The following is a 27,692-nucleotide window of genomic DNA, read 5'->3' as shown; positions in this document are numbered from 1 at the left end:
AGAATCTCAGTGCCACTTCAAACTACTGGTATGGACGTCTCTATTTTAAATTTGAGTTAGGCAGGCTTCCTTCCTTTCATAATGGAGGGTACCGAGTTTCAGAGACTAAGTTGTTCATTCAGGAAAAGCCATTAGGCACCAGACGCAGAGACAGCAGGCGTACACTCCAGGCTGGCGTGGCGGGACCCAGCTGGGCCCGGTGGATGGGAGCAAAGCAGGAGCTATCCTGATGACCGCTCAACTAACTATATTATATTGCTGAAGGCGTGACTCCGGCTTTGGAGACTGGGGACAACTCCAGAAATCCAAGTGGAAGGTTCTGTGCCACTAACTCCCCAGAAAGTTGTCTTAAGGGTACCCCACGAGGTAGCCTCAAGCGCAGGGCCGGAGGCAGCGCTGGGCGCGTGGTCCCGGACCGCGGAGTAGGGTCTCCTCGCAGCGCCTCTCGACGCTGCCGCACGCGGGTGGGCACGCGCGCCACCCCGCCCCTGGCCCCGCCCCCTCCGCGCGGCCCGCCCCGCCGCGCGCCCTCCCGCCCGCCCGCGCGCCGGGGCCCGGAGCCGCCTCATTGGCTGCGCGCCGTCACCTGACGCTCTGTTATTTCCTGTGTGTTGGGAGAATGGAGAGAGAAAACCCGGAGCCGAGCCGCCTTCGGCCCCAGCGAGGCGGCCACGGCCTCAGCCGGGGGAGCCCTCCCTGAAGCGCGCCGGAGCGGGGAGTAATTGAGCGAGCGCGCGGGCCGGAGCGAGCCTCTAGGGGCCGCGGCCCCGGCCCGCCCCGCCGTCGGCCTGGGCGTCCGCGCTGGAGGCGGTAGAGGCGCCCCCACCCCCACCCCGCGCCGCGCCGCCGCCCCCTCCCCTCCCAGTGCCGGCGGAGGCTGAGGGACGGGTCGGGGGGCTCCTGCAGGTAACCGCCACCCGGCCGGAGGAAAGGGACGGCCTGAGGGGCCCGGGGTCGGGCCGCGCCGCGCGCCCTGGCGGCTGGGAGCACAGGTCGTGGCCCGGCCCGCCCTGCGAGTGTTGAGCCTCGGGAGTCGCTGAGAGGGTTAAGGGGACCGGTGTGGGCTGCTGAGGGGGTCAACGGCCCGATCGGGCATCCAGGCTGGAGGGGGCCGGGAGTGCTTAGGCGGCGGGCGCAGATACCTGCTCATTGAGGCCTGGGGTGCAGAGGGGTCCGCGCTCCTGGCATCCCCGCGGGAACCTGCGTTGCTGGCCTCTCGGCTGCGGACTGGAGGCGAGGCCGGCGCGGTGGAGGGCCGGGCTTGGAGCGGGTCGGGGAGGGGCCGCGCGAACACCTGAGGCCATGTGGATGCGGCTGCCTGTCGCCTGCTGGCGGCCCTGGGCAGGTACCCGGCGGCGGGGCGCGAGCTCGGGGCGCAGGATGCACTTCCTGTGTGGGGCGCTCTCCCTTCCCCCGCCACGGTGAGCAAGGCAGGGCGTGGGGTCCCGCCGAGCCCGGGAAGGAGCTCTCTATCGGGGGCTGGGGGTTGAAAGGCGAGCCTCTGAGTCTCTCTTCTCTCTTTTCTTGGGAAAGTGGTGGTTTAAAGGAGAGTTGGCTATCCGGCCTGCGGCGGGAGGTGGAACATCTTGAGTGCGCCGCGACGGGAGTGGAATTTAGTGTTGGGGCGAGTGGTACTGAGGATTCCTCCACGGTTTGTGGGTGCGGACACCAGCGTTCCTTGCCTGTCTGTATATAACTCCTTTGGGGACAAGTCAGAACTGGGGATTTCTCTCCTCGCTCTGCGTTCTCCCGCCAGAGATTAGATGACTCTGGTAAATGCTATAAAATGGATGGAATTTTTTGAGCTATTATCTAACAGGGTGATCTTTGAATGGTAATTGGACCCTTATGTTAACAGCCTTAGTGAAGAGTTTTATAAAATGTTTTACGCGGGATGGCATTGGCAGCTGGGGAAACTGTACTAAATTCCAATCTAGGAGGCCAGGGAATGCACTTCCAGCTTGGCCACCAAATAAACTGTAGCTCTGGGCAAGTTACCTACCCTCTCAGTGCCTCAAATACACTTCTGTTAAAGACACCCTTGTAGGCCAGACATTTCTAAGGTCTGAGTTTGGTTTGGTGGTTCTCCCACTCCTGTTTTGTACTCTCATTTTGACTGTAGCAGCTTTTCTGAGATGCAAGATGTGTCTTAGTGGATTGAAAAGTAACTTGGTCCGGGTAGTTTTTCCTCAAATCTCCAGTGTTTCAATGTGCCTCTGAAGAGAAACTGCACGCTATATTAGTGGTCTAGCCTGGGTCGAGAGCACATCATTATATTTTTACTTTGTGGAAGAGTTTTCAGAAAAAAAGATTTTGGACACTGGCTACTTGGGAAATGTGAATAAGATGATTGGGTCTTTTTTTTTTTTTTTTTTTTGGAAGCTCTTTCCATGTTGGGAAGGGGTGCTGTTTCAAGTTCTTTTGGGTGACATTTGGCTGACTTGAAATTTCCAACTTCGGGCTTCGAGTAGGGATAAAGTAGTTTCACAATGTGAAATGGTAGGCTAGTAGAATTAACATCTACCTCAGGATGCAGTAATTGTTTGCACCCCCTGTTTGTTCCTTAATGGTAGCAGGATGCCTCCTGGCAGATGCTTAAGAACCCCAATTACTTTCCCTGATTATTTATTTATTTGGTGTGTGAGTGCTATGGCTCATACGCTTTTGAACGGTAACTTCTAGACTGACCTCAGATCCTGTTCTTGGTTGTTCTAGACTTTCAGTATTGGAATATTTGAAGGATATATGCGTAATATGATGTTCTGTGTCTTTTTAAATTTTTATTTTTATTTTTTGTTTTGGCTATTTGGACTTGGCTGGTCTTGAACATTCAGAGATCGTTCTGCATCCCAATCACCTGGGATTATAAGTCTGTGTACCATACCCAGTTCAGTCTTTCTTAGATCATCTTTTTATTTTGTCTGCAGTTTTAAAATGGTCTTAATATCAGATGGGGGAATGGGCTCATAATATCAATCTTGTATGTGGTTTGTTTTTTTTTTTTTGTTTTTTGTTTTTTGTTTTTTGTTTTTTGTTTTTCGAGACAGGGTTTCTCTGTAGCTTTGGAGCCTGCCCTGGAACTAGCTCTTGTAGACCAGGCTGGCCTCGAACTCACATAGATCCGTCTGCCTCTGCCTCCCGAGTGCTGGATGTGTTTTAATAGATTTTCTTTCATATTGATGCCAGGCCTATCACAAAAGGAGACATACATGAATGCACAGAGGAATTATTTGGAATTTTCCAAAATAAACAATTCTATTAGGATTTGAATTATGACCTTGTTGATTTGAAAAAGCTCCATCTACTCAAATTGGGAGCACCTATCAACACTCGAGTGTGTATTAAGTATGCCTGTTTTATAGCTTATAAAGAAAAATTCCTAAAACTTTAGTGAGGTGGTTTGTGCATTTATGTGTATGTGAGAGAAGACCTTACATTTAAGATAATAGGAGATTTGCCTTTTTGATGTTAAAATATTTTAGCAGAATATTTTTAACTATGTAAAATGAAGTGGTGTGTAGTTGAAATGGTCACAACTATTTTAAATTATATTAGAATTGCTCTTTTATTAAGCTTAACTTTCTCTTAGAGATCAGAAAGAATACTAACATCTGCATTAAAAACAAAAACAATCTGTAAACTCCGGCCAAGGAATTTTAAACTGTCTTAAAATGTCTACCCCGTAGACCTGAGAGTTGTTTATCATTCCTTTTCCTCAGAGTATATAGAGCTAGTGAGAGGTGGGGTTTGACTATAACTCTCCTCTACTAAACCCCAAAGCTTGTTACCGGGTTCATTATAATTTGATTGCTTGAGGTTCAGATCAGCTAGTGGTAGGTGTGACCCTAAAATCTGTCTTTCTGCTGTCATTCCAGCCTACTGCCCCCCCCCCCACGAAAACTATGGTAAATATGAAATCTGGACTTGGGTGAAATACTGGGAAGTGATTTTTGTGACCCTTGGGAGTTTCCTGAACTTTTAGTTTGCTCATGCTTGACCAACTTTGCTGGTATGCCTAAGATTTAATCTGCAAGAGGTTTCTCTTTCCTACCTAGTTCTGGCATTCTTTCTTGGGCTGGAAACATTAGCTGAAAGCACTACAAGATATGAAAGGTTGTCTTGTCTGTGTTACTGGTTTACAGTTATGCTCTCACTTTGGCCAAGTGAGACTGGTGACATAGATTTATGCAAAACAGAACCCCTCCCACCCCCTTTCTTTAAGCATTAGTTCCTCTTGGGGGTAGTTTTAGTTTTAGGCTCTTGAAAGCCTTGTGGAGGTGATGCTGGGGATTAAGACCAGAGCCTGATTCCTGCTAGCTAGGCAGATACCTCTGCCACTGAGCTACATTCCCTAATCCTCTCCAGAATCTCGTGACCATTATACCCACAGTATAGGTGAAAAGATTATTGGAATTATAAATAAAATTTGGAGTTTTCTTTATTAGGACCATGCTCGCTTTGTAGGTGATACACAGGACTAGCAGGAAGATATGCTATATAACACATTGTTGGTATAACTGTGGCCTCATCTGGTAATTCATTATGTAGATTTAAGAACAAAGTACCCGGTGGTGAGGCCTTTAATTCCTGCACTCTGGGTGGCAGAAGCATGCAGTTCTCTGGTTAGCCTGGTCTACAGAGTGAGTTCTAGGACAGCCAGGACTACACAGAGAAACCTGTCTGGTAAAACAAATAAAAATATAGGGCTGGGCGTGGTGGCATATGCTTTCAGTCCCAGCACTCTCAGAGCTAGTCAGGTCTCTCTATGACTTCGAGGACATAGTGTTCCAGGCTGGCCGAAGCTCTAGGAGACCCTGTCTTAAAAACATCAAAAACTATAAAGAATGAGAACATACTAGCTGCTAGAAAACTACCCCTATTGTAAGCTATTCTGTAGGTTTGGGACACTTGACTATCAATCAGCACAATGTAAAATAGATTTGTTTGAACATTACATCCCTGAATGTTGAGATCCTGTATATATCTTGTAATTTGCAATAACAGGTGTTCATAGGCTGCTCTAAAGCATGGGAGATGCATTGGTGGGCCTATTAGAGAAGGAGCCATTCCTGAAAACAATGTAAACAGTAAGTAAGAATGCCATTTGGTAATAACTACAAAGAGATTTAAAAATATATAGATGGATGTGGTGGTGACCACCTATAATCCCAGAACTCATGAGGAAGAAGAAGTAGGATTGTGAGTTTAAGGCCAGCTTGAACTACATAGTGAGCAAGCCTATCTGAAAAAGGAAGAAAGCTCAACATGATAGTGATGTGGAGTGTCTTTAAAGGTGGTCCTTGTTCTGCTGACATTCTGTCGACTGGGCAGCCACATTAATCTGTAGGCCAAGTAAAAAGTACTGTTAGGTAATGTACTTTGGCCTTGAACCTCTGGAAAAAATACCCAGAGTCACTTCTAGGAAGTGATGTGCCTTTCTCATAGTCTGCTACCACCATTAAATATGTGCTTTCTACAACCAACTTGCTTTCTTCCTCATTTAAAAAATAACACACAGAACCTGTTCCAAATTTTGTCTGGCCAGCCATAGTAGCAATCGAGTAAATACTTGGCACTACTGTTCTTCTCAAGAGGCCCTGCTTCCCCCCCCCCCCCCCCCCCCCGCCCCCTTGTATCCCAGGCTGGCTCATCCTCACCATTCATATTCAGTTAAGATGACCCTGAACCCCGATCCTCCTGCTTCTACCTCACAAGTGCTAGGATCAGGTATGTGCCACTTCACTTAATAAGAAGCACAGTGGATATTTTTCTGACTTCCAAAGTAATGGCTCATACTTTTGATCTTAGACGTGAAACCAGGGCTGTCCTGTAACTGAGATGTGGCGCTAAAGGAAGAACACAGTACTGCTGGGACCTTAACTCTTGAATCCTAGAGCCCAATTTTATCCACAAATCAGAAGTTACCGCCATATCTAAAAGCCCTCATTTTAACCGGACAGTTGATGATAAGCTTAACTAGGGGGACAGTTCTCCATATTTTGCATTGTGAAGCAAGACATAATGAGGGTGAGAAACCAGTGGGACATGGTTCATCTTTGTGAAAAGTAACAGTCTTTGTCTACAACTTTATATTGTTATGATGTTTCTTTCTTAAGATTGGAACTGCATGGAGTTTTTTGTTTCTCTTTGTAGCTCTGGCAGTTCTGGAACTCCTCATAGACCATGCTACCAGAACTCACAGAAATTCCCCTGCCTTAGCCTTCTAGGTGCTAGGATTAAAGACATGCATAGCTCATCACATCCTGGTCATTTTTTTAAAAAATTGGAGTCCATTTAAAACTCAGATGTTTGTGTAGATGTATGTATGTGCATGCAGATGCACGTGGACATGTCCGGGTGGAGAATAGCCTTTGTGTGGGTGCTGGGGATCAGATCAGGTGCTCATGTCTGCATGACAAGCACTTGCCTGGGTGGTAAAGAGCCAGGCCACACCCTTGACTGCATCAGTGTGAAGTCACTGTTCTTTTAGTTTCCTAAACTCTAAAGTCAAAAGTCAAAGGTTAAACTAGATTGTTTCTTTTTTAAAAGATTGTATTATTTATTTGTATGTGGTGTGTGTGTGTGTGTGTGTGTGTGTGTGTGTGTACCTGTGGAGGCTAGAAGAGAGTATCCCCTGGAGCAGGTGGAGTTACAGCTGTTTGATGTGGGTGTTGAGAACCCAACGCTGGTTCTAGGGAAGAGCAGCAAGCACTCTTAACTGCTGAGCCATCTCTTCTGTTCCCACTGCTTGTTTCTTGGGGGTTTCTTCTGGTTCTAAAATTCTGTAATCATAGATGAAAAGGAAATCAAAAAGCAAGCTAGACATCAGTTAGCCGGGAAAGAAGATGAACTTCCTAGCTTTTGACAACAAAGTTTGTCTCATGTACTTACTGTGCCATCCCTTACCAGAGCCTCTTATAGCTGCCCTTGATTCACTCACCATCCTTCTACCACAGTTCCACCCAGTCACTTGGGACCCTCTGTTTGAAACAATACCTAGCAAGATAACAGATGTAGAGAAATCACTAGTGTTTACCCTCTTTTTTTTTTTTTGGTTTTTCGAGACAGGGTTTCTCTGCAGCTTTTTTGGAGCCTGTCCTGGAACTAGCTCTTGTAGACCAGGCTGGCCTCGAACTCACAGAGATCCGCCTGCCTCTGCCTCCCGAGTGCTGGGATTAAAGGCGTGCGCCACCACCGCCCGGCCCAGTGTTTACCCTCTTAATCTGAAGCCTTAAATATAAACATACCGAAGGATGTTTTTGGCAATAGAACATCTACCATTTTTGTTTTGATTTTGAAACAAGGTCTCATTCTTGTACCCTCTGTGAACTTGTTTCTCCTGAGTGCTAGGCATAATCCACCACACTTAGGTCTTTGCAGTTTTTATTAGGACAATTAGAAACAGACATTTTTTTTCTTCTTGAAGCCCTTTACAGGGCACCACAAATGATCTCCCTAAGTTCTTCTGACTATCCACAGCGAATAAAAGGAGAAAAACATAATCATTCTGTTTCGTATTAAGATTAACTTTTCCATAGGTCTCCTTTTTACCAATGGTATCACTACTTTTCCAGTTTCCTAAGTCATAGTCTTATCATGAAGTTCCTGTCAATACTATTTTTATAAAAGCTTTCTTTTTAAAGATAGTTTTTAATTATATGTGTGTGAGTGTTTTTCCTATTTTTATGTCTGTGCACCGCTTGTGTGCCTGGTGCTTGCAGAGGCCAGAATAGAGTATAATATTGCCTGGAATGAGTTCCAGATGATTGTGAGCTGCCCTGTGGGTACTGGGAATCTAACTTAGGTTCCCTGGAAGAGCAGCTAGTGCTCTCAACTGTGGAGTCATCTCTGCAACCCCATAATGTAACTCCTGTAATGACACTTCTTTCATCCTGTTCCCACTACTCATACTCAGTGGAATGCTGGTGGCCTTTAACATGGCCTCCTATTTATACTTAGACTTGGCTCTATCCTACCTTGCCCAGAGCATAAGAATCCCCTCTCTTTTCTGATTGAAATATTTTCATGGTTTTCAATAGCACCTTGTAGAGAAGACAGACCCCTTCTGCCTGACTCCTGCTACCTCTGTGACTGCTTTTATCTTGATGCTTTTGCTGTTTTCTAGTTAGATTCACTCTTCAGTTCCTTGAAGATGCTACTTCCTCCATCCAGTTCATCTAGCCTTTTCTCATCTTTCATGGTATTTGTGGAATGAATAGATACCAGAAAATAAGCAGTATAGAAAGTAGAGTACGAAGAAAAAGTGTTCTTGGTGTACATCTGCAAAGTTCTTAAAATAGTAGAAGTGTGTTTGGAGAGCTAAAAGGATGCTAGTTTGGTTGTAGCATAGATAGAGTTTCTCAGACAGTATGTCAAGGAGTCTGATACACTGTTGGTGGGTGTGTAAAACGATGTAACCACTTTGGGAAACTTAAAGAAATTCCTAGAAAGTTGAACATGTATATTTTGTGACCAAGCAGTTTCATTTTTATGTATTTATTCAGAAGAAACAAAAATTTCCACAACTAAGCTGTGTGCAGGAATGCTTATAGCATTTATTCTCATAATGATCATACCCTGGACATAGTCCAGATGTCTGTCCATCAAGATGAACAAACTCGTATATGCATGTAATGGAAGGCTCCTCCACTGTAATAAAGATGAGTCTCACAGATATGCTGCGTGAAAAGTTAGAAAATGGATCCTCTTATTTATAAACCAAAACTAACCTGTGATAATCAGGAACAGGATTAGCAAGTAATGCCCAAGCTGGCCTCAAACTTGTTATGTGGCTGAGGGTAGCATTGAACTTCTGATCTTTCTGCCTCCACCTTCCAAATATTGAGATTACAGGTCTTTGTCAGTGTCTGGCTTTGATTCCCCCCCCCCTTTTGGGTGGATGAAGCTTGACTAGGAGGGGGACATAAGTTTCTAGAGCAGTGATTCTCTTAATTTCCTAATGCAGTTCCTCGTGGTGACCTCCCAACATAAATTAATTTGTTGCTACTTCATAACTGTAATTTTGCTACTGTTACAAATCATAATGTAAGTATTGGGTATGTAGGATATCTGTTATGTGATAACGCCCTCCAGCCCCTCTCCCCCCGGTGAAAGGACTGTTGGACCCCAAAGGGTTGTTGAATCCCAAAGGGTTGTGACCAAAGGCTGAGAATCTCCATTCTGGAGGATGGACATGTCTCTTCCCCCCCCCCCCCCCGTAACATCCATTTCAATGTTCAATGTTTTTAATTGAGAAAAAATATTCCGTGTCATTCTTTGGCCTCTAGGCGTCCCCATGTTTATACATGAATATGAATATACATACATTGAAAGCAAAACAAAATATAAGTTGGGGTCTGGAGGGATAGCTAAGTTGATAAAGTACTTGCCTCACAAATGTGAAGACCTGAGTTTGAATGCCCAGAAGCCACCTTGCTAGCTTATCCTGCTTGATAAAGTTCCAGGGCAATTAGAGACCCCTGCCTCGAACAAAATGAGGAAGGTACCTGAAGACCTATACCCAAGCTTATCTTCAGACTCTGAGATGCCCCCTGCAGAAATATACATTAAACTGCACACAAAAATAAAACACCAAAGCTGGGTATCGTTAATCCCAGCCGATTTCTTTTAGCTGGAGACCAGGCTGGTCTACATAGTGAGTTCTCGGATAGCCAGGTTCACACAGAAAGACCCTCTCTCAAACCAAACCAAAATAAAACACCAGGCTGAGAATGGAAGCACTCTTACCCTTGGTTGCTGGGTCATCCTAGTTCTGCAGAAATGGCGTAGATGGGGGATGGGAGTGAAGTTCATTCTTCCCCAGGCCCAGCAGAGTAGCTCTTCTGTTAATCTCTTGGATCCCTACATAAAATTTTTTGTTTAATAGACAAAAAGACTTGAGAAATAATTTCAAACAGCCCTTTACTGTACTCTCAGGTCCCAGTCAGAGCCATTTATATAGCTTTAACAATGAAAGTACTCTTTTGCCTATGATCCTTTGGTCTATTGTGACCTATCCTCAACTTCTGTCTCTGTCCATAGTCAGTGTAGGACATATGTTTATCTCTCCACAAATTTGCTCCTTTTCAGGTGGCCAAGATGCTGTGCTAAGTTTTTTGTCTTTATGTTTTTGTCTTTTCACATAGGTTGACATAGCTTCACATATGTTGAATTTAAATTCATTGTAGAAAATTCGCAAGGTGTTCCTATGAGTAATTAACAATAGAGAAAACTTAAGAGGAAATATAACTTGAGTTAACTTTATCTGATAGGAGCAACGAGATAATGAAAATCTTGCTTCTTGGGTATGTTCAAGAGCAGTGGCCAACTGTTCCTCAGTTCTGTAAAACAACTGCAGAAAGGCCCAGAGGGAGCCGTGGTGGGTTAGGTGAAGAAACTGAAGAACTCCCTGGCCTGGGAGGAAAGCTGAGAATTTCTAGAGAATTTTAGAACAGTAGCACTCATTTGTATTTAGTAATTATCCTACTGGAGGGCAGTTTGGGAAATATATCCTTAAGAACAGAATGACTTCTACAAAGTCTTGCACAAACAGTGAAACCAACATGAACAGTTTATAGCTACCTGCACTTACATGAATAGACAAAATGAAAAAGTACATGTATTAAATTCAGTGCTACCTCTACCAATTAGTTTAAACCTGACAGAGGGGGCTGAGGTAAAGTATTTGCTTGACATGTGCAAGACCATTTCCAGGAATGCAAAGATAAGTATAATAACAATAGACTTTCATCTTCTTATTGGACCAGACTTTGCGGAAGTGGAATTGAATTCTAGTATATTCCATAGGAGAAAGTTGAGTTGGAATGAAAGACATAGATGCTATCATTAAGTGTTTCTATAAAATTAGAATAAAAAATTGCTACACTGATTAACGTGCTGAAAGTTGACTTTCCCTTAAGATATGGGACACAGGTACATGAAATGTAGGGAATGAACTACATCTGAGAAAAATATTTCACTTCAGCCAAGACTGCTAAGTAGATTCCATTCTATGTACAAGAAATGCCAAAATAAAATAAATTCCTTTTTTTCAAGAGTTCAGTGTCTGTAGGAGAGTCAGACATAGAAAATTAACATTTATAAAATTTGCAAAAGATCTATAAGGCTGGAAGAGTGGTGTAGTGAGAGCTAGGGTAGAACCATGGAAGAGGCTACTGCTGATCATGGAAGAGGTTACTCCTGATTGAGTATGGAAAGAGTATGAGACAAAGCTATAGAGGAGGAGAGACATTTAGTGGGCCTTATAGGATAGCCACAAGAGAGAGAGAACTATGTGGGAGCATTCCAAAGATAAGTTCTTTAAGATGGGTTAAAAGTAGGTGGTATATTGCTACAGCAAAATGGACTCTGGAGCATGGCATGAAGTTGACAAGGTATGTAGTCAGAAGAAAGTGGGGCCCAAGCTGCCTAAGACTGAGATTGATGGACTTTGAACTTGTGTACTTGATTCACATAAACAGAAAGATGGTTTGGGAAGAGAGGTATAGTGTATGATTGAGAGGCTTTTTCTCACTGTGAGGAAGACTGGGGATGGAGAGATGGGAGGGTTGGAGCCATGTGATGAATTGGTGAGTTTTGCCTCTTCTGGTTTTCCCCGTGCCCCAAACCCAAGCTTCATAAAAGGAAGCAGGAACTATAGCAACTGGTTTAAATAAAATGGACTTGTAGGAAATTCTGATACTAATCTGCTTTAACATCAAAACAGGCAAGATATTGCAGTGACCAAACCTCATTATAAATAACATAATTTTATATAACAGATTCTAAGAGCTAGACATTTTTAAATACTTGACAAATGTTGGCTTATTTAAGTCTTTTGTTTGTTTGTTTTTTGAGACAGGGTTTCGCTGTAGGTTTTTAGAGCCTGTCCTGGAACGAGCTCTTGTAGACCAGGCTGGCTTCAAACTCACAGAGATATGCCTGCCTCTGCCTCCCGAGTACTGGGATTCTTAGAAAACTTAGGAGATAATGATATCTTCCATTTTCCAGATGAGCAAACTGCATCCTGGAAGAATTGAGTAACTTGACCAAGATCACCCTAATTAATACATAGCAGAGTCAGCTTTTGGTGTTGGGCACGCTGGCTCAGAACTTTGCTTTTAACTGTACCTGATATTATTCTGTATTTAATTTTAATGAGTGGAAAACCACTTGGCAAGTAGGTAGATGATCCCTTGGAAAAGGGAAGATTTGGTTTTGGATCTTAGGAAAAGGAGAATGAAGAACCGCCTTTCTGGGACTCATCTGTGAGAGGATAAGGAAAAGGATAAGTCACCATCACATTCCCAACATGCAGAGTAGTACATGGTTTGTGCTTAGCAAATATTTTTGAGTGAATCGTTAAGGAAAATAGAGTTTTGCAGCCAATTCTCCCAAGAAATATACCATGGGAAGGGTCAGATGCTTTCACTGTTGAGGGTCCTTTCTCAGTTAGTAGGTTCCATGAGTTTGTTACTGCTTATTTTTGTTTTATTTGCTTTATTTTATACACTGAGTATCAAACTTCGTTTCAAAGAATGATGCTTAGTCAACTGTCTACTAGATTTAAAAAGTCAACTTATTTTCAGAATAAAAATATTAGACTATGATTTTAGCAGAAATCTATATATTCAGGTTCTTCTAATTTATTTTGTCACATACCTGTGTGTAAAATGGGCATCTTGAAAAGGTTATTAAGGAGTCGAGGGTTAGGGAGATGATTCAGTTGGTAAAATACCTGCTGTATGAGCATTAAGGACTGAATTCACAATCCTAATACCTACCTGTGGCGTGTGGTACTCTAACTCTGGAGAGGCATATGCAGAAGGATCCCTGGAACTTGCTGGCCAGCTAGTCTTTCCAAATCAGTGAGCTCCAGGTCCAGTGAGAGAATCTTACCATGCTCTCCCCTGAGTACCACTCTCAAAAAAGAATCATAGAGGAATCTAAATGTCCTCAACCTCTGCCCCACAGATGTGCACACATGCATACATCACACACAGAAAATGAGTTGAAATTGAATTCTTGTGATAGTAGCTGAAGTATAAATGTAATTGTATTTTAGAAAAGCTTAATAAATATTTCTCAGCAGGCCAAGTGTTATCTCCACCACCCCCATTTTATAAGAATATTTATAATATTTGACATTGGCCCACCTGTACCTACTGAAGAGGCTTGCTTGTGGTTCATTAGGAAATTTTTTTCCCAGGATCCTAGTGACAATTCAGCTCAAGAAGTGTCTTTGCCAGTGTGAAATCACAGTATTGGTCATGTAAAAGTCATATATCTGAGCTCGTTTGCAAATTAATGTTATGGAGGTTTCTAGAGAAGAATGAAGTAATGTTTTATCTTTGCCTTAGTTCATTCTAAATTAAGTCATTTGAGAAGAGGAAAAGGGGAAGTTTTGTCTTCTTCCATTTATAAGTGAATCAAGATTTAATTCATAGCCAACTAATTTCTTTTTTGTTGACCTAATTCAGTATATTCACCTATTAAAATAAACATCTTGTAATATTTTCTATTAAAAGTAAGATTTGCTGGGTGGTGGTAGCGCACACCTTTAATCCCAGTACTTGGCAGAGGCAGGAGGATCTCTTGAGTTCGAGGCCAGCCTGGTCTACAAGAGCTCGTTCCAGGACAGGCTCCAAAGCTACAGAGAAACCCTGTCTTGGAAAAAAAAAAAAAAAGATTTAACCACTAAATTAACAGTATAAAAACTAATCTCATAATAGTATATTTTTATTCTAGTTAAAGTAGTTATGTGAAAATAGTTATTCTTACTGAAATAAGTTATCTATGGAAATAATATGTTAAAGAAAAAAGTTACAGAGAAACCCTATCTTGAAAAGACAAAAAATTTAAAAAAAGAAAAAAGTCAGGATTGTTAACCATATATATATATGTATATATTAGCTAAAATAGCTTTTAAAAGTGTTTTTGTAGCTGGAGGTGTGGGGGGGTCTTCATATTATTTTATGAAATAGTATAGTGTTCTGTTTCTAGAACAGAAGACTTGAGTAGGTTTGACTCTCCGTATCTGTGGTTTCCACATCCACTGATTCAGCCAAACAGAAACGAAAAGTAATTTAAAATTTTATTTTTATCATTATTCTGTGAATAATACAATATAATTATTTTGATAGCTTTTATGTAGTAATGATTATTTTAAGTTGTCTAGATTTAAATTATATGACTGGTCATTTTTGTAGGTTATAAAAATAAACCATTTTATGTAGGAAACTTGAGCATCCACATATCAATGGAGATTCTGGAAGTGGTTTTTAATTACTACTGAAGAATATCATATTTATTTCAGACAATTTAGGCTAGATTGTGTATAGTTTTTAGGGCCAGGTGTAATGGTACATGACCTTAATTCTAGCATTTGGGAGGCACAGACAGGTGTATATCTGAGTTCGAGGCCAGCAAAATTTTTTGATAGAGAAGTAAGTAGTGTCGTGGCTGGAGTGGCTCAGAGGTTAAGGACGATGACTGCTCTTCCAGAGGTCCTGAGTTCAATTCCCAGCAACCACATGGTGGCTCACAACCATCTACAATGAGATCTGGTGCCCTCTTCTGGCCTGCAGTCATACATGGAGGCAGAACACTGTATTGTATACAGAATACATAAAATCTTTAAAAAAAAAGTAAGTAGTGTCTGCATATTAAAACACAGATGTAATAAATCACAGATGTGCACTTTGAGATTGTGTACCAAGTACCAGGTACAGTGTTTATATTCATTATTTCTTAGAAAATAGCACTATAACAAGGTTAATGCTTTATCAGTAAAACAAGGATAAAAGAAATAGATTTAAGAGAGCTGTAATTTAAGAGTGGTTACTTAGTCACTATGTGATAGAACCAGGGCCACATGAATAAAAATTTATGAACAAAATACGAATAAAAATTTCATACCATGTGGCTGTTTCCTCCTCTCTATGCAGAACTCCTTCTATGCCGGCTTAGGGTTCAGGCAGCCTCTTTTTCTTCTTTGTGTTTTCTTAAGTCATCATCTGACATTTTGCCTCTTGTCTGTTTCCTCTCCTAATATGAGCTCCATAGGATAGGAATATCTTCATCCCTGTTCCTTAGAATAGTATCTGGCACCCAGAAGGGGCTCACATACTGATTGGACTATGTACCTTAAGGTTATATCCCTCTGTGATACTGGCTTATAATTGATTTTTGTAGGAATAATGATTATTTTCTTTCTAGACGTCTGTATAACGTGTGGGTGTTGAAGGTACCCTGCAGAAATGCTGAGGAACCCTCTGCAGGAGGCAGCTCATGGCTATTATAGATGTAGTTGGAAGTAAATGGGTTAAATGGGCATGGAGGAAGACCTGCCTAAGTTGCTTCTCCAGCCTCCTGAAAATAACGTCTTTACCAGTGTCTTCTTATCTACTGCCAGAAAGTCTTCCAAATTCAGTTCTTGCCATATCTCTTTTTTTGTGTGTGGATCATTTGTAGGCACCTGTCTGTCTTTGTCCCAACTTGCAGCTTCCTCATATTACCTGTGCACTCAGAAATGTCTCCATTCTCAGTTGTAGGTCCATGTCTTTGACATTAACCAGTAAGCATTCCATGAGGCTGCTATTTTTCAAGGCTTTTCTCAAATGTCCTTTCTTCCGTAAAAGCTCACATTTCATTAACCAGTCATCTCTTTGGTTTGTAATTTTTGTTTCCTCTGTGTTGGAGAAAGAACTTGGGACTTCGTGTGTGTTTAGGCAGGCACTCTGTCACATCCATATTCCTCTTCTCTTGGACATTTTTTTCTTCTTCCCTTTGACATAAATATGTTTATTATTTATGTGTTACGGTGTGGTGAATGTGCACATGTTTGTGCTGGAAGTCAGAGGGAGCATGTTGGAGTTGATTCCCTCCTGTTTGTTAAATATTTATTTATATATGAGTGTTTTATTTGTGTTTCAAAACAGGGTTTCTCTGTGTAACAGCCCTTGCAGTCCTGGAACCTGCTTTGTAGTCCAAGCTGGTGTTGAATTCTACTGAGTTCAAAAGAATGCCTCACTAATCTCCATTCTGTGAATGAGTGTTTTGCCTTCATATATGTCTGTACACTGTGTGAATGCGTGGTACCTATGGAGGACAGAAAAAGGCATCAAATCCCCTGGAACTAGAGTTATAGACAGTTATGAGCTGCCATGTGGTGCTGAGAATTTAAATCCTCTGTAAGAGCAACAATGCTCTTAACCATTCAGCTGTCTCTCTGGCCCTTTTAGTTTTTATTCAGAGTCATACTTTAGAGTAGTTTTAGATCTATAGAAAAAAATGACCAGTAGGTAACAGCCTTACTTTTATTATTAACATCTTGTATTAATGTAGTGCTTTTGGTACTATTGGTGACCAATTATTGATATATTAGTATTGAAAATTCATAGTTCATATTTGAGTTCATTCTTTGGAATTTACCAATACATAATTTTGTGATTCTACCATGATGGCATCGAACAGGGATTGACTACTATGTAGGCCCCTCTGTATGCTCGTGTGCTTGTTCTAGCTCCATCCCTGGCTCCCCCAGTTGTTGTGTCCGTGTCCCCCCCCCCCCCCATTCCCCATATCCTTAGCAACCACAGATCTTTTTCACTGTCTTTTTCAGAATGTCATATAATTGGAATTATACTGTCTGTAGCCTTTTCAAACTGGTTTTCTCATACAGTAATTCTTCAAAGGTTCTTTGTTGTCTTCTTTTTTGACAGGGTCTTGCTATGTAGTAGTCTTGGTTGGCCTCAAACTTGGAATGATTCTCCTGCCTCTGCTTCCTATGTGCTGGGATTTTTATGTGTGTGCCACCACACCCAGCTAGTTCTATTTCTTTCTGAAGATTCATAGGTCATATTTTTTATCATTATTAATATTTTGTTTATGGTATATCACCAGTTTGTTTATCTGTTTACTACTGAGGGGACATCTGAGTTGCTAACAATTTTTGACAAATATAAATAAAGCATGTTTTCATGTTTGTCTTGTTTGGATAATTAGATGTATGGCTTGTTGATAATTCATCACTAGATTTAGCTTTGTAAGAAACTGCCAAACTATCTTCTGAAGTGTCTATATATTAATTTTCCTTGAAGTTTTAAAAATTAAGTTGTATTTTTATATGGGTGGATAGATAACAGTCATTTTTGCCTTTTTATGTGTACAGTTAAGTGGCACTAATTACATTCACAGTGTTGTGCAACTATTATCACTGTTTCCAAAACATTTTCATTACCCCAAATAGAAACTCGAGGCATTAAGCAATAACTCCCCATTTCCTGCTCTTTCAGGTCCTTGTAACCTCCAATCTTCTAATCTGTTTCTGAATTTGCATGTTCTAGTTATGTGATATATATAGAATCATGTTTGTTCTTTTGTCTCTGGCTTATTTTACTAGCATTATTTTCAAGGTTTATCCTTGTACAATGTAGCAGAACTTCAGTCCTCTTATGATTGAGTAATGCTGCATTGTAAGTGTACTGTAGACCCTTTTGTCCATTATTTAATAATGTATGTTTGTGTTCTTTTTACCTTTGGCCTATTTTGAATAATGTGACAATAAACTTTGGCATTTAGTAATTTTTTGTGGTTAGAAATGTAGCCTTGTTTAAAGAGTGCTTACTTAGCGCATGAAATCTTTATTCAGTCCTGTGTCCCATAAACCAAATGTGATGCTATACACTTGTAATCCCCAGCACTAGGAAGGTAGTGGGGTCAGGAGGATCAGAAGTTCAGGGTCATTCTTGTCTACATAGTTCAATTGAGGCTATCCTAGAATACATGAGATGCTATTTAAAAAGAAAGTATTTGTTCTGCAGAATGCTGGCTATATATTAACTCTGTAACAGTCTTTCAGGAGCTGCTATGTTCTGTTTCAAAGTGGTTATACTATTTGACATTCGCATCACAAAATATGGGACTTCTAGTTTTCCTGGATCCTGGCCAGCATTTGTAATTTTTTAGTTTTATGTAACATTATTATTATTATTGTTGTTATTATTATTATTGTTATTATTTTCTTCGAAAGCAGGGTTTCTCTCTGTATCCCTGGTTGTCCTGGAACTTGAGTACAGGCTAGCCTTGAACTCAGAGATCTGCCCGCCTCTGCCTCCCTTCCAAGTGCTGGAATTAAAGGTGTGTGGTAGTGGTTTTGACTTGAATTTATATAATGACTAATGATGTTGAACATTTTTCCATATGCTTGTTGGCCATTTGTGTTTCTTTCTTCCTCAGAGAAATGTCTCCAAATCCTTTGATTTTTTTTTTTTTTTTTTTTTTTTTTTTTTTTTTTTTTTTGGCATGAGTGCATGTTTGTGTGGTGCATGTACATTGCCTGTAGTTATATGTGGAGACCAAAAGTCAGCTTTGGGTGTTGTTCTACTTAGATGCTTTCCACTTGCTTTTGAGACTGGTCTCTCCTTGGCATGGAGCTTGCTTGCTGTTAGATTGGGCTATGTGTGTGCATGCATGCCTATGCAGACACACATAATGGGGGTCAGAGGACAGCTTTTGGGAGTTGGTTCTCAAAGTGTTTGTTAGAGCAGGGTCTTGTCATTCCTGTCAATTCACTCTATCTAGGCTAGTGATTCTCAACCTTCCTAATGCAGCAACCCTTTAATACAGTTCCTCATGTTCTAGTGACCCCCAACTATAAAATTATTTCCATTGCTACTTCATAACTGAAATTTTGCTGCTGTTATAAATTGTAATATAAATATCTGATATATAGGATATCTCATATATAATCCCCGTCAAACGGTCATTTGACTCCAAGAGGGGTTGAGAACCACTGCTCTAGGCTAGCTGGCCTACAAGCTTCTGGCCAGTTCTCTCTCTTATCTTATTGTAAGAGTGTTGGGATTACAAATGTGTTGGTCACATCTGGCTTTTTAAGTGGGTCCTGGGTGGAGATTGAACTCAGTTATTTGTTTTGCTCAGCAAATGCTTCTACTGTTGGGCTACCTTAGGGGCTCCCATGAATAAGTCCTATGCAGGTTTGGACAAAAGTGGAATCCTAGCAGTAGAAGAAAAAATGGTTTGGAAATCTATTTAGGTGTCTATATTTTTATTTACTCTTTTTTTAAAAAAAAGATATCTTTAAGATCTTTCAGATCTCTTTAAAACCTGTATAGTTCACAGAACTGTGAGATTTGGAAAGCCAAGTTTTGGGAGTCAGTTTCAGCACAAGTAAAAATTTGAAAGTTAACTTTTTTCCTAAGAGACTTAGACAGACATTTAGAGTTATATATTGATTTTACCTCTCGTGTTTTAGTCCGAAGGTCACATTCCAAGCATAGAATTTTAGGGACACTTCTAAATGGCAGTCTATGGAATGAGAGAGAAACTCTGCTTTCCAAACATGTTGTTATGTGTGTGTCTCTTGCTCCCTTCTAAGGTAAGTTTCCAAATGGCTGAAGGATTCCATGTTTCCTGCAGGTCTTTTCTCTGCTCACTACTGAAGGCTTTCCTCTCATTAATTACTGGTAGGACTCAGGTTCTTCATATTGGTTTAAGTAATAGAGGAAAAGGTATTTGAATTATTTATGTCATCTTGAATAGAGATAATTAAGAATTACCTGTTAGATTTGACTTTTCTGGCCATCCTTTGGAGAATCCAACACCCATATTCTTAGATATGTCTTTTCTTTTGAGCACCTCTCCTCCCTTAACTATAGTGCTTAAATCTATATTAAAAAATGGTTAAAATATCTTTATTAACCTCTCCCACAAAAAGAATTTTCTTTTTAAAAAAATCCTTATTAAAAGATTGTTCTTTAAGTTTTTCATGCCCAAGGTCTGGGGTTTGAGTCATACAAATAGTGTGGTGTTTGGAATGTTGGCTGAGTGTAGTGTGTTCCTGTCAGTGGCCCTTTAGTGCCTGTCAGTGTTCACCTTTAGTTCCTTAAAATTTGCCTCCCTATGACCTGGAGAGGTGGCTCAGCATTAAAAAGCACTGGCTCTTCCAGAAGCTAGGGTTCAGTTCCCAGCACACACATAACTAAGTGTAGTTTCAGGGGATCCTTTGCCCTCTGAAGACCTCATGAGTGCATATGATGCATAGACATGGATGCAAACCAGACCAAACATCTACACACATAATAATAATAATAAAAATTTTAAGAATTCTGCTCCCTAGCATTTTGTTCCTGTCATTTTGCTTGAGAATACATCTATGGTGGGATTATTAGAATTCAACATGCCTGGGCTGGGAGATGACTCAGCAGTTAACTAGCTGTTCTTCCTTAGGGTCCGGGTTCAATTCCCAGCACCTGCATAGCATCTCACAACTCTCTGTAACTCCAGCTCCAGGGGATCTGGCATCCTCACACAGACTTACATGCAGGCAAAGCATCAGTACACACAAACATAAATAAATTTAAAAAAAAGAATTTAATATGTCTTTAAATGCTTTAATCTAGGCTCTCATCTGCTCAGCCCTGTACATATATACTCCATGTGTTCAACATCTTGAATTTGTGGCTTGGGAAAAATTGTGGAAAAATTTCTAGTGGTTCTTTTTATATACTGCCTCACTGCATTCTCTCTTGGTCTTTCTTACTGTATCCTTTTTATTACCTTTTCTGGTTTGTATTTCTGGTAGTTTATTTTGACCAATCAGTTAATTGAAAAATTAACCAATTTTTTTAATCTGCTTCTTCTCCTCCCCCCTCCTCCTCCTCTTTTTTTTTTTTTTTTTTTTTTTAAATGGGATATGTAGCTCTGGCTGTCCTGGAACTTCCTCTGTAGACCAGGCTAGCCTCAAACTCAAAGATCTGTTTACCTCTTTTAGAATCAAACATTTTAGAATGATTTGAGGTTCAGGTGTTTACTAGCTTTATGCCAATGATGAGGCAAAGAAAAGAAATCTTAAACTTAAGAGGCCATCTGTCTCTTAACTGTGAGGTTCTGATAGCCAGGTAGTGTCCCTGGGTAGGAAGAGTAGCAACTAGGCGTGTGGCTTGTGACCCCTACAGTGTAGAGTGAGATGGTGCTTAGCATTCTTGATTGAATTAGCGGGCTAATGAGGACTTTACCCCAACATGTTTTCATGGATGGCCTTTAGAGCTCAGGGTAGGGGCATTTTCATCATTTGACAATAATGGCATGGAAATTAACTGCTGCCAAGTAGTTTTTGGTATATATTGTTTGTAGGGTTGACTTTTGTTTGATTTGTTGCTAATCTGTTTCCTATTTTTTTGTTGCTTATTTCTTACCTTTTAAATTTTTTTTAATTTATTTTTTTATTGGCTCAGAAGTTGACCTTAGAGAGGGCTAAGGTGAGGGTGGGAATACTATGATGATAATTTACATTATTGTAGCTCATTACTGTGAGGTATCACCCTATTCCATTTTACAAATGAGAGTAGTATGGATAGATTTTTATTTTATTTTATTTTATTTTAATTTAATTTTTTTTTCCAAGAAAAGGTTTCTCTGTAGCTTTGGAGCCTGTCCTGGAACAAGCTCTTGTAGACCAGGCTGGACTCGAACTCACAGAGATCTGCCTGCCTCTGCCTCCCGAGTGCTGGGATTAAAGGCGTGCGCCATCACCGCCCAGCATGGATAGATTTTTACAAGAGATAAAATTAGAAAGTATTTTAAACTTAGGTTTCCTGATTCTAAACATATTGCTTTCTTCAATGTATTATCCAGGAGAATCAATAGCACACAAGTTGAATAGGGAAGTAGTTGTACCTTGCTAAAACAAAAGTTTTCTCATTCTGTTTACTAAGATATAATTCTGTTTCTAGGGCTTTTTATTTTTTATTTTATTTTTTCTTTTTTGAGACAAGGTTTCTCTGTGTAGCCTTGACTGTCCTGGAGCTTACTCTGTAGACCAAGCTGGCCTCAAACTCAAAGAGATTTGCTTGCCTCTGCCTCTGCCACACCTACCTTCTAGATTTTTTTTAAAGCCTATTTTCTTGACCTCTTTCTTCATTTCTTCTTGACCTAATTTCTTCTGACTGCAGGTAAGAGAGTAGTGCTCACCACTCCTTGTCCCAGGACGGACATGACTGTGTCCTGTCTAGTAGTGTAACGCTTACCGTCTTGACCCCTCAGGATGGATTGTCATTTGAGGAGGAGATGCTAGGTTTTATGCTCACTGCTTCTCAGATCTCTGTGGAAAGGCAAATAACAATTATCAGGAGTTTTCTTTTATCTCATTGTCTATTAGGTTTACAGTCCTCCTGCCCCTTTCCCTTAGTAATAATCTAAAATGGGGTCTAGAGGTCACAGCATTCATGAAGATCTTATGCTGTTGTGCTGATAATGCTTTTTTTAAAAAAAAATACATTATTTTGTGTTTCTTTGTGATCTTAAGCTAACCTGCTAATTATTTTTAAAAATATTTCTTTTAAATTATATATTACATGCCAGTGTAGTGCCTGTGGAGGCTAGAGATCACCTAGAGCTGCAGTTATAGGCAGTTGTGAGGTCACCTCCTCCCCCACATAGGCTCAGGAACCCCAACTTGGTCCTTTGCGAGAACACTAGGAACTCTTAACTGCTTAGCCATCTCTCTACCCTCCAGCATGTCAATTGTTGGTCCTCTTCTTGGACACTGCAAGGAAACTATTTCTTCTTAATAGGTGTGGACTTTAGTGGTTTTGAGTTTTGTTCATAGATAGGGAAATTCAGTGCTTTAGAAATCCTTTTGCTTACTGATGCTCATATAAGAGCTGCAAGGTTGAGGTGGGGGTAGCTCAGTCAGTAAGGCACTTGTCTTGTAAGCACAAGGAACACAGTTTGATATCCAGAATTCATGGTGAAGTGACTTGTGTTTGTAATCCACTGTAATGCACTGGGGAGATAGACACAGGAGAATCTTGGGTTCACTTGCCATCTACTGTAGCCTAATTAGTGTGCTTCAGTCTGAAGGAGGTAGATGTTTCTGAGGATGACATCCAAGGCATCCACATGCAAGTCACACATATACACATAGATACGTTTACCCATATACAGGATCAAAAACATACAGTTTTAATAAAGAGATTGAGAGCTAACACATTATTTTGGAGTTATGACTTTGTGGCAACCATGGAATTTTATTTTTTCCCATTTTTATATTTCTTCTTTTCACAGAACTTAATCATTCATATAGGTTTCTCCTATGCCTGCATCCTCAGCTAGATGGAGAGGACCCTGTAAACTAAAAAGCTCTATTGCTTTTATCTAAGTGGATCAGACTTATAGAACTTTGTTCTGCCTTTTGCTTCGTTTGATTGGTTGACCAGTGACTTTGGTACCTTCAGTAAAATCAAGTTGGAATGCTTTGGTTGACTACTTTTCTCATTGGTTTGTGCAAGAAGGCCAAACACACATTAAAATCTGTCTTATTTTACATTTCTTTTCTGAGGTTGTTAGTTGGCAATGTTGTTTTACAGTGTGTTGTTCGGGTTTAACTTCCCATAAATTCAGATATGTTTAGGTTGGTATTAAAAGCTTTCCAAATTCTAAATATCTAGTACCCTGCCTTTAGCTTGAAGCAGATCTTAGTGTTTTTACGTTTTGTTATACTATATTCAGAAGCTTGCTTTCAAGGGTCAGCCCCTGGAAAGTAATTTTCAAAAGTTCTTTCAAGGAAAAAAAGCTTTAAAAAGCCATCTTTTGATTTGTATTATTTAAATTTTAATGTAAGTGAAGCAGTTTTTACCTTTCATAAGTAATGACCTATTATGTTCAGCACCTTGTAGATAAGGTTAAAAAAAATCAACCTGCTTCTCCTTTTACTTCAATGAGGTTCAGAGCAGAAAATGGAGGCAGGGATTATAGAAACCCTTTTTACTGTTAGTTGCTCCGTTGTTTAAAGTAAAACTGTTGTTAGCTGTGGATTGAATCCAGGGCTTTTTGCATGCTGACCACTTAAGTTTTATCCCCATTCTAAAATGTTGTTCTTCATGTGTGAGCTTTGTTTTTGTTAGAAAGATAACATGCACTGTGAGCTTGAGTTACCTCATGTTTGTGTGCCCTGTGCTCAGCCTTAGGAGTACCAAGGTTCCACACTGGATAAAGTTGAAGGGGAAATAACCATATTAGCTGGGCAATGGTGGCTTACTCCTTTAACCTCAGCACTTGGAAGCGGCAGGTGGATCTCTATGAGTTCCAGGACAGCCTGGTTTACAGAGCAAATTCCAGGGCAGCCAGGACATAGAGAAACCCTGTTCACAAACGACAAACAGCCCCTCCACGCCCCCCCCCCCCCAAAAGTCAAAACAACCCACTACCAACAAAAAACTCCACCACACCAAGTGACAGCCTGGTATCACACATATGAAAATTAAAAAATTAAACTTGTTTCATAAACTAGTTTGTGTGCTCCATCTTTGTTTAATGGTGTTTTGTTTCTTTAAATCCTTTTTATAAAAAAATGAAGTATCATTTCCCTTTTCTTCCTTCAACCCTGTTCATGTATCCTTCCTTGTTCCCTCTGGAGTTCATGGCTTCTTCTCTTTGACACACACACACACACACACACACACACACACACACACACACACAATCTATTCAGTCCTATTAGTGTTTCTTTTATATATAATTTCAAGGCTGACTACTTGGTAATGGATAACCATTTAGGGACTCATCCCTGGGGAAAACTATTTCTTCTCCCAGCATTCCTTTGTTTTTTGTAGATCTTTGTTGATAAGTGGTGGCCTGTGAGATCTCCCCTTTTCCATGTTAGTATGTCTGTTGGTGGTATGTGTAGGCAACAATTATTGAGGTATTGTAGGTGAAACTTCCATGTCATTTATAGGAGACACAGTCACAGAGCAGATTTCCTGGTCTTTTGGCTCTTAACAGTTCTTCCATCCCAGCTCCCATCCTTAGGTGCAGGAGTTAATGTTGCAGATGGATTCATTTTGGCTGGGCACCTTTGTATTTTGATCAGTTGTGGTTTTCAGTAATGGTCTCTCTGTTTCAAAGTTTTTTTCTTGATAGTGAGAACTACTCTTACCTTTGACGAGGGCTATAAAGATAAATATTTAGAATTTGGTTAGGAATTATGCATATTTAATCAAGTGTTAGAAGTAAGTTATTTTCTAAAAATTGCAAATCTCACTTATCCTATGTAGTTAGTTTTCAAGTAATAGGCATAGTTTTCCTCCTGTTGAATGGCCTTCACTCCAATTAGAAAGCTGTTACCACCGAGATGTGTGCCAGTATTGTACCCTTAAAGGTACTGGGCTGAACTGATCATTGTGGTTCATAGGTTTTGCAGCTGGAAAGAGCTATTGGTTGCTTTCCTTACTTGGAAGCTGTCTTAGTTTGGGTTTCTATTGCTGTGAAGAGACCCCATGACCATGGCAACTTTGAATAAGGAAGACATTTAATTGGAGCTGGCTTACAGGTTCAGAGGTTTATTGCCATGGCAGGAAGCATGGCAGCATGCAGACAGACATGGTGCTGAAGAGGTAGTTGAGAATTCTGCATCCTGATCAGCAGGCAGCAGGAAGAGAGAGAGCCTGGGCCTGGCTCAATCACTTGATACCTCAGTGTCCACCCCTGGTGACACACTTTCATGTGCACACTCCAACAAGGCCACACCTCCTCACAGTGCAACTCCCTTTGAACCTGTGGGAGGCCACTTTTATTCAGACCACCACAGAAACACACATAGTACCCTCCTGTACTGTAAAAGCTACTCTTCAGGAAAACACTTTCAGGTCATATTCAAGTCTTCTGGGTCCTGTGTCTGAAATGAATGGTGCCTTCAACAATAAGGACTTACTTTCAACTTCTGGGAGACTACTGAGGGCAACAACAGTAGCCTGTATTGTTTTGGGAGTCTCAAACTCCCCTGAACGACTATTTGAAAGGGGGTTTCTGATGCCTGCCTGTTCTTGGTTTTTGTTTGTGTTTTACTTTTTTTCCTCCCCTTCCTCTTTCTCTTCTATATCGACTTCCTTCTCCCTTCCCAGTTAAAGTGGTCCCCCATTTTCCTAACTTGCCCCTTCAAATCACTTAAATATTTATTTTTATTGTTTCTCATTTTGTATGTGTGTGTTTATGGATGCTTTAGGAGGCCACAGCATCAGATCCCCTTGCAGGTGGTTGTGGCTAGGGTTCTAGGAATTGAGCTTGGGTCCTGTAAGGACAGTGAGTGTATGGTTTTAAGCACTGAGCTGTTTCTCTAGTTTTGTATACTTCATCTTACTGTGATCCATCATCTGTTATTTTCTGCCTTCCGGTTTTTTTTTTAAGTGTTTAGTTCAAGACCCTCTAAATTGATTTTACAACCTGCTTCAATTGGTCTAATTCATTCTTTTGGCTTTGAATTCTCTGTGCTGCTGACTTTTTACCTTATCCCCACCTTAGATCCAGTCATGCCAGCAGTCTAACATCTCTCCCTCCACTGAGATGTCTAGTGGGAATCTCAAAGATGGCATGTCAGGCAAGCACTACTCCTATTGTGCTCCAGTCTATCCCCCTCCCCAGCAGTGCCCATTTTTGCATTTGCACTGTAGGAGATGGTACTATAGAGTACTGTTAGACACAAGCCTGCTGCCAGGACTCAGATCTGCTACCTACTGTAGGGCCTTCATCAGTCATCTCACCTCTGCTTTATTGTCTTCATTTTAATAAAGTGAGGCTGTCAGCTGTGCACACCTGGTATGATGGTACAGACTTGAGTTTTCACCTGTAAAGGATGTAAAGCACTGGTGTTCAGCTAGTATTGCTGTGCTGTTTATGTCCCTCATGTTTACTTCTGATACACTAGCAATTTCTGTTGGCCCTGAATTCAAAATATGTCCTTTCTTTAACATACCACTTCCATCAACACCACATTCATCTGTGAAGCCAACATCCCTCATCCAGATTACTCAAATAACTTCTTTACTAAATATGCTTTTGCTCTGCTCCTCCCCTACTTGTTTTCTATAAAACAGTCAAGATATTTGAAAACTGAAACTAGAGTGTGTCACCATCCAGTTCAAAACTCACAGGAGACTTATAATAGATTCCAATTTGGGGCCCTTATATCCTCAAGACCTTTCATCAGTCTTTGTTAAACAATACTACAATTGCCTGACATGCAGAATATGATTCTTTAGGCCTGTGGTGCCCGAGACCCTGCCATGAGCTTCAGAGAACAGCAGTGCTTCCCATCCATGTGCTGTACAGTTGTGGCCCACAGAATGATGTGGTGTATAATTTATTTTATCAGTGTCTGACCAGAGGGGCATTTCTGTTCTATGCTTGAAGAAACTTGAGATTTAAAGTGCATAATACATTGAAACTTTTAGTAGCAGTAAGCTGCAAAGCTGAGTTTAGACTAAATTTGTCTGATTCTGAATCTGTGATGCCTGGAACTTCAGGACTGGCAGGAGTGATTAATTCACTTAAAGACAGCTCTTAAAAGAGTGTTAGAGCAGGGGACTCTGGTTAGTCAGACAGTGAAAATGGAAGGGAACTAGTATTCAAGACATGGGAACAGATCTAAAGCCTACAAGTCTGAGGCCTGAGTCTGAAAGTTAGACCATGAGAAATGGATGTGGAAGTTTTGTTGGTGGCAGAAGCTAAAAGGTCTTGAATTACATAAATTTTACTATTTTTTCAAACTGATTATATAGGGAACCATTAAAAAATATGTCAACATACAAAAAAAAAATCCAGGCTTTAATAATACCTTCTCCCTCAAAGGTCACATGTTATCACCACTCTTAAGATTTAACAAATGTTTCTATTGT

At 40.7% G+C, this 27,692-nt stretch overlaps 1 protein-coding gene across 3 annotated transcripts in view; it reads left to right on the top strand.

Moving 5' to 3' along the window:
* The first annotated feature begins 651 nt into the window (after positions 1–651).
* The window catches only part of Tcf20 (transcription factor 20), an 83,115-nt gene continuing 56,074 nt past the window's right edge, over positions 652–27,692 (top strand). For 2 of the 3 annotated variants that reach the window (XM_038342163.2, XM_038342162.2), the window contains exon 1: positions 652–906. The gene's annotated coding sequence lies outside the window, so the exon portion shown is untranslated. The remainder of the gene's footprint in view (positions 907–27,692) is intronic. The other variant, XM_038342164.2, reaches the window with a different exon arrangement.

The sequence above is a fragment of the Arvicola amphibius genome, chromosome 9, assembly GCF_903992535.2.
Source record: "Arvicola amphibius chromosome 9, mArvAmp1.2, whole genome shotgun sequence".
Lineage (NCBI taxonomy): Eukaryota > Metazoa > Chordata > Mammalia > Rodentia > Cricetidae > Arvicola > Arvicola amphibius.
Note: the sequence above shows the minus strand (reverse complement) of the source record. Positions and strands in the feature narration are given on the sequence as shown.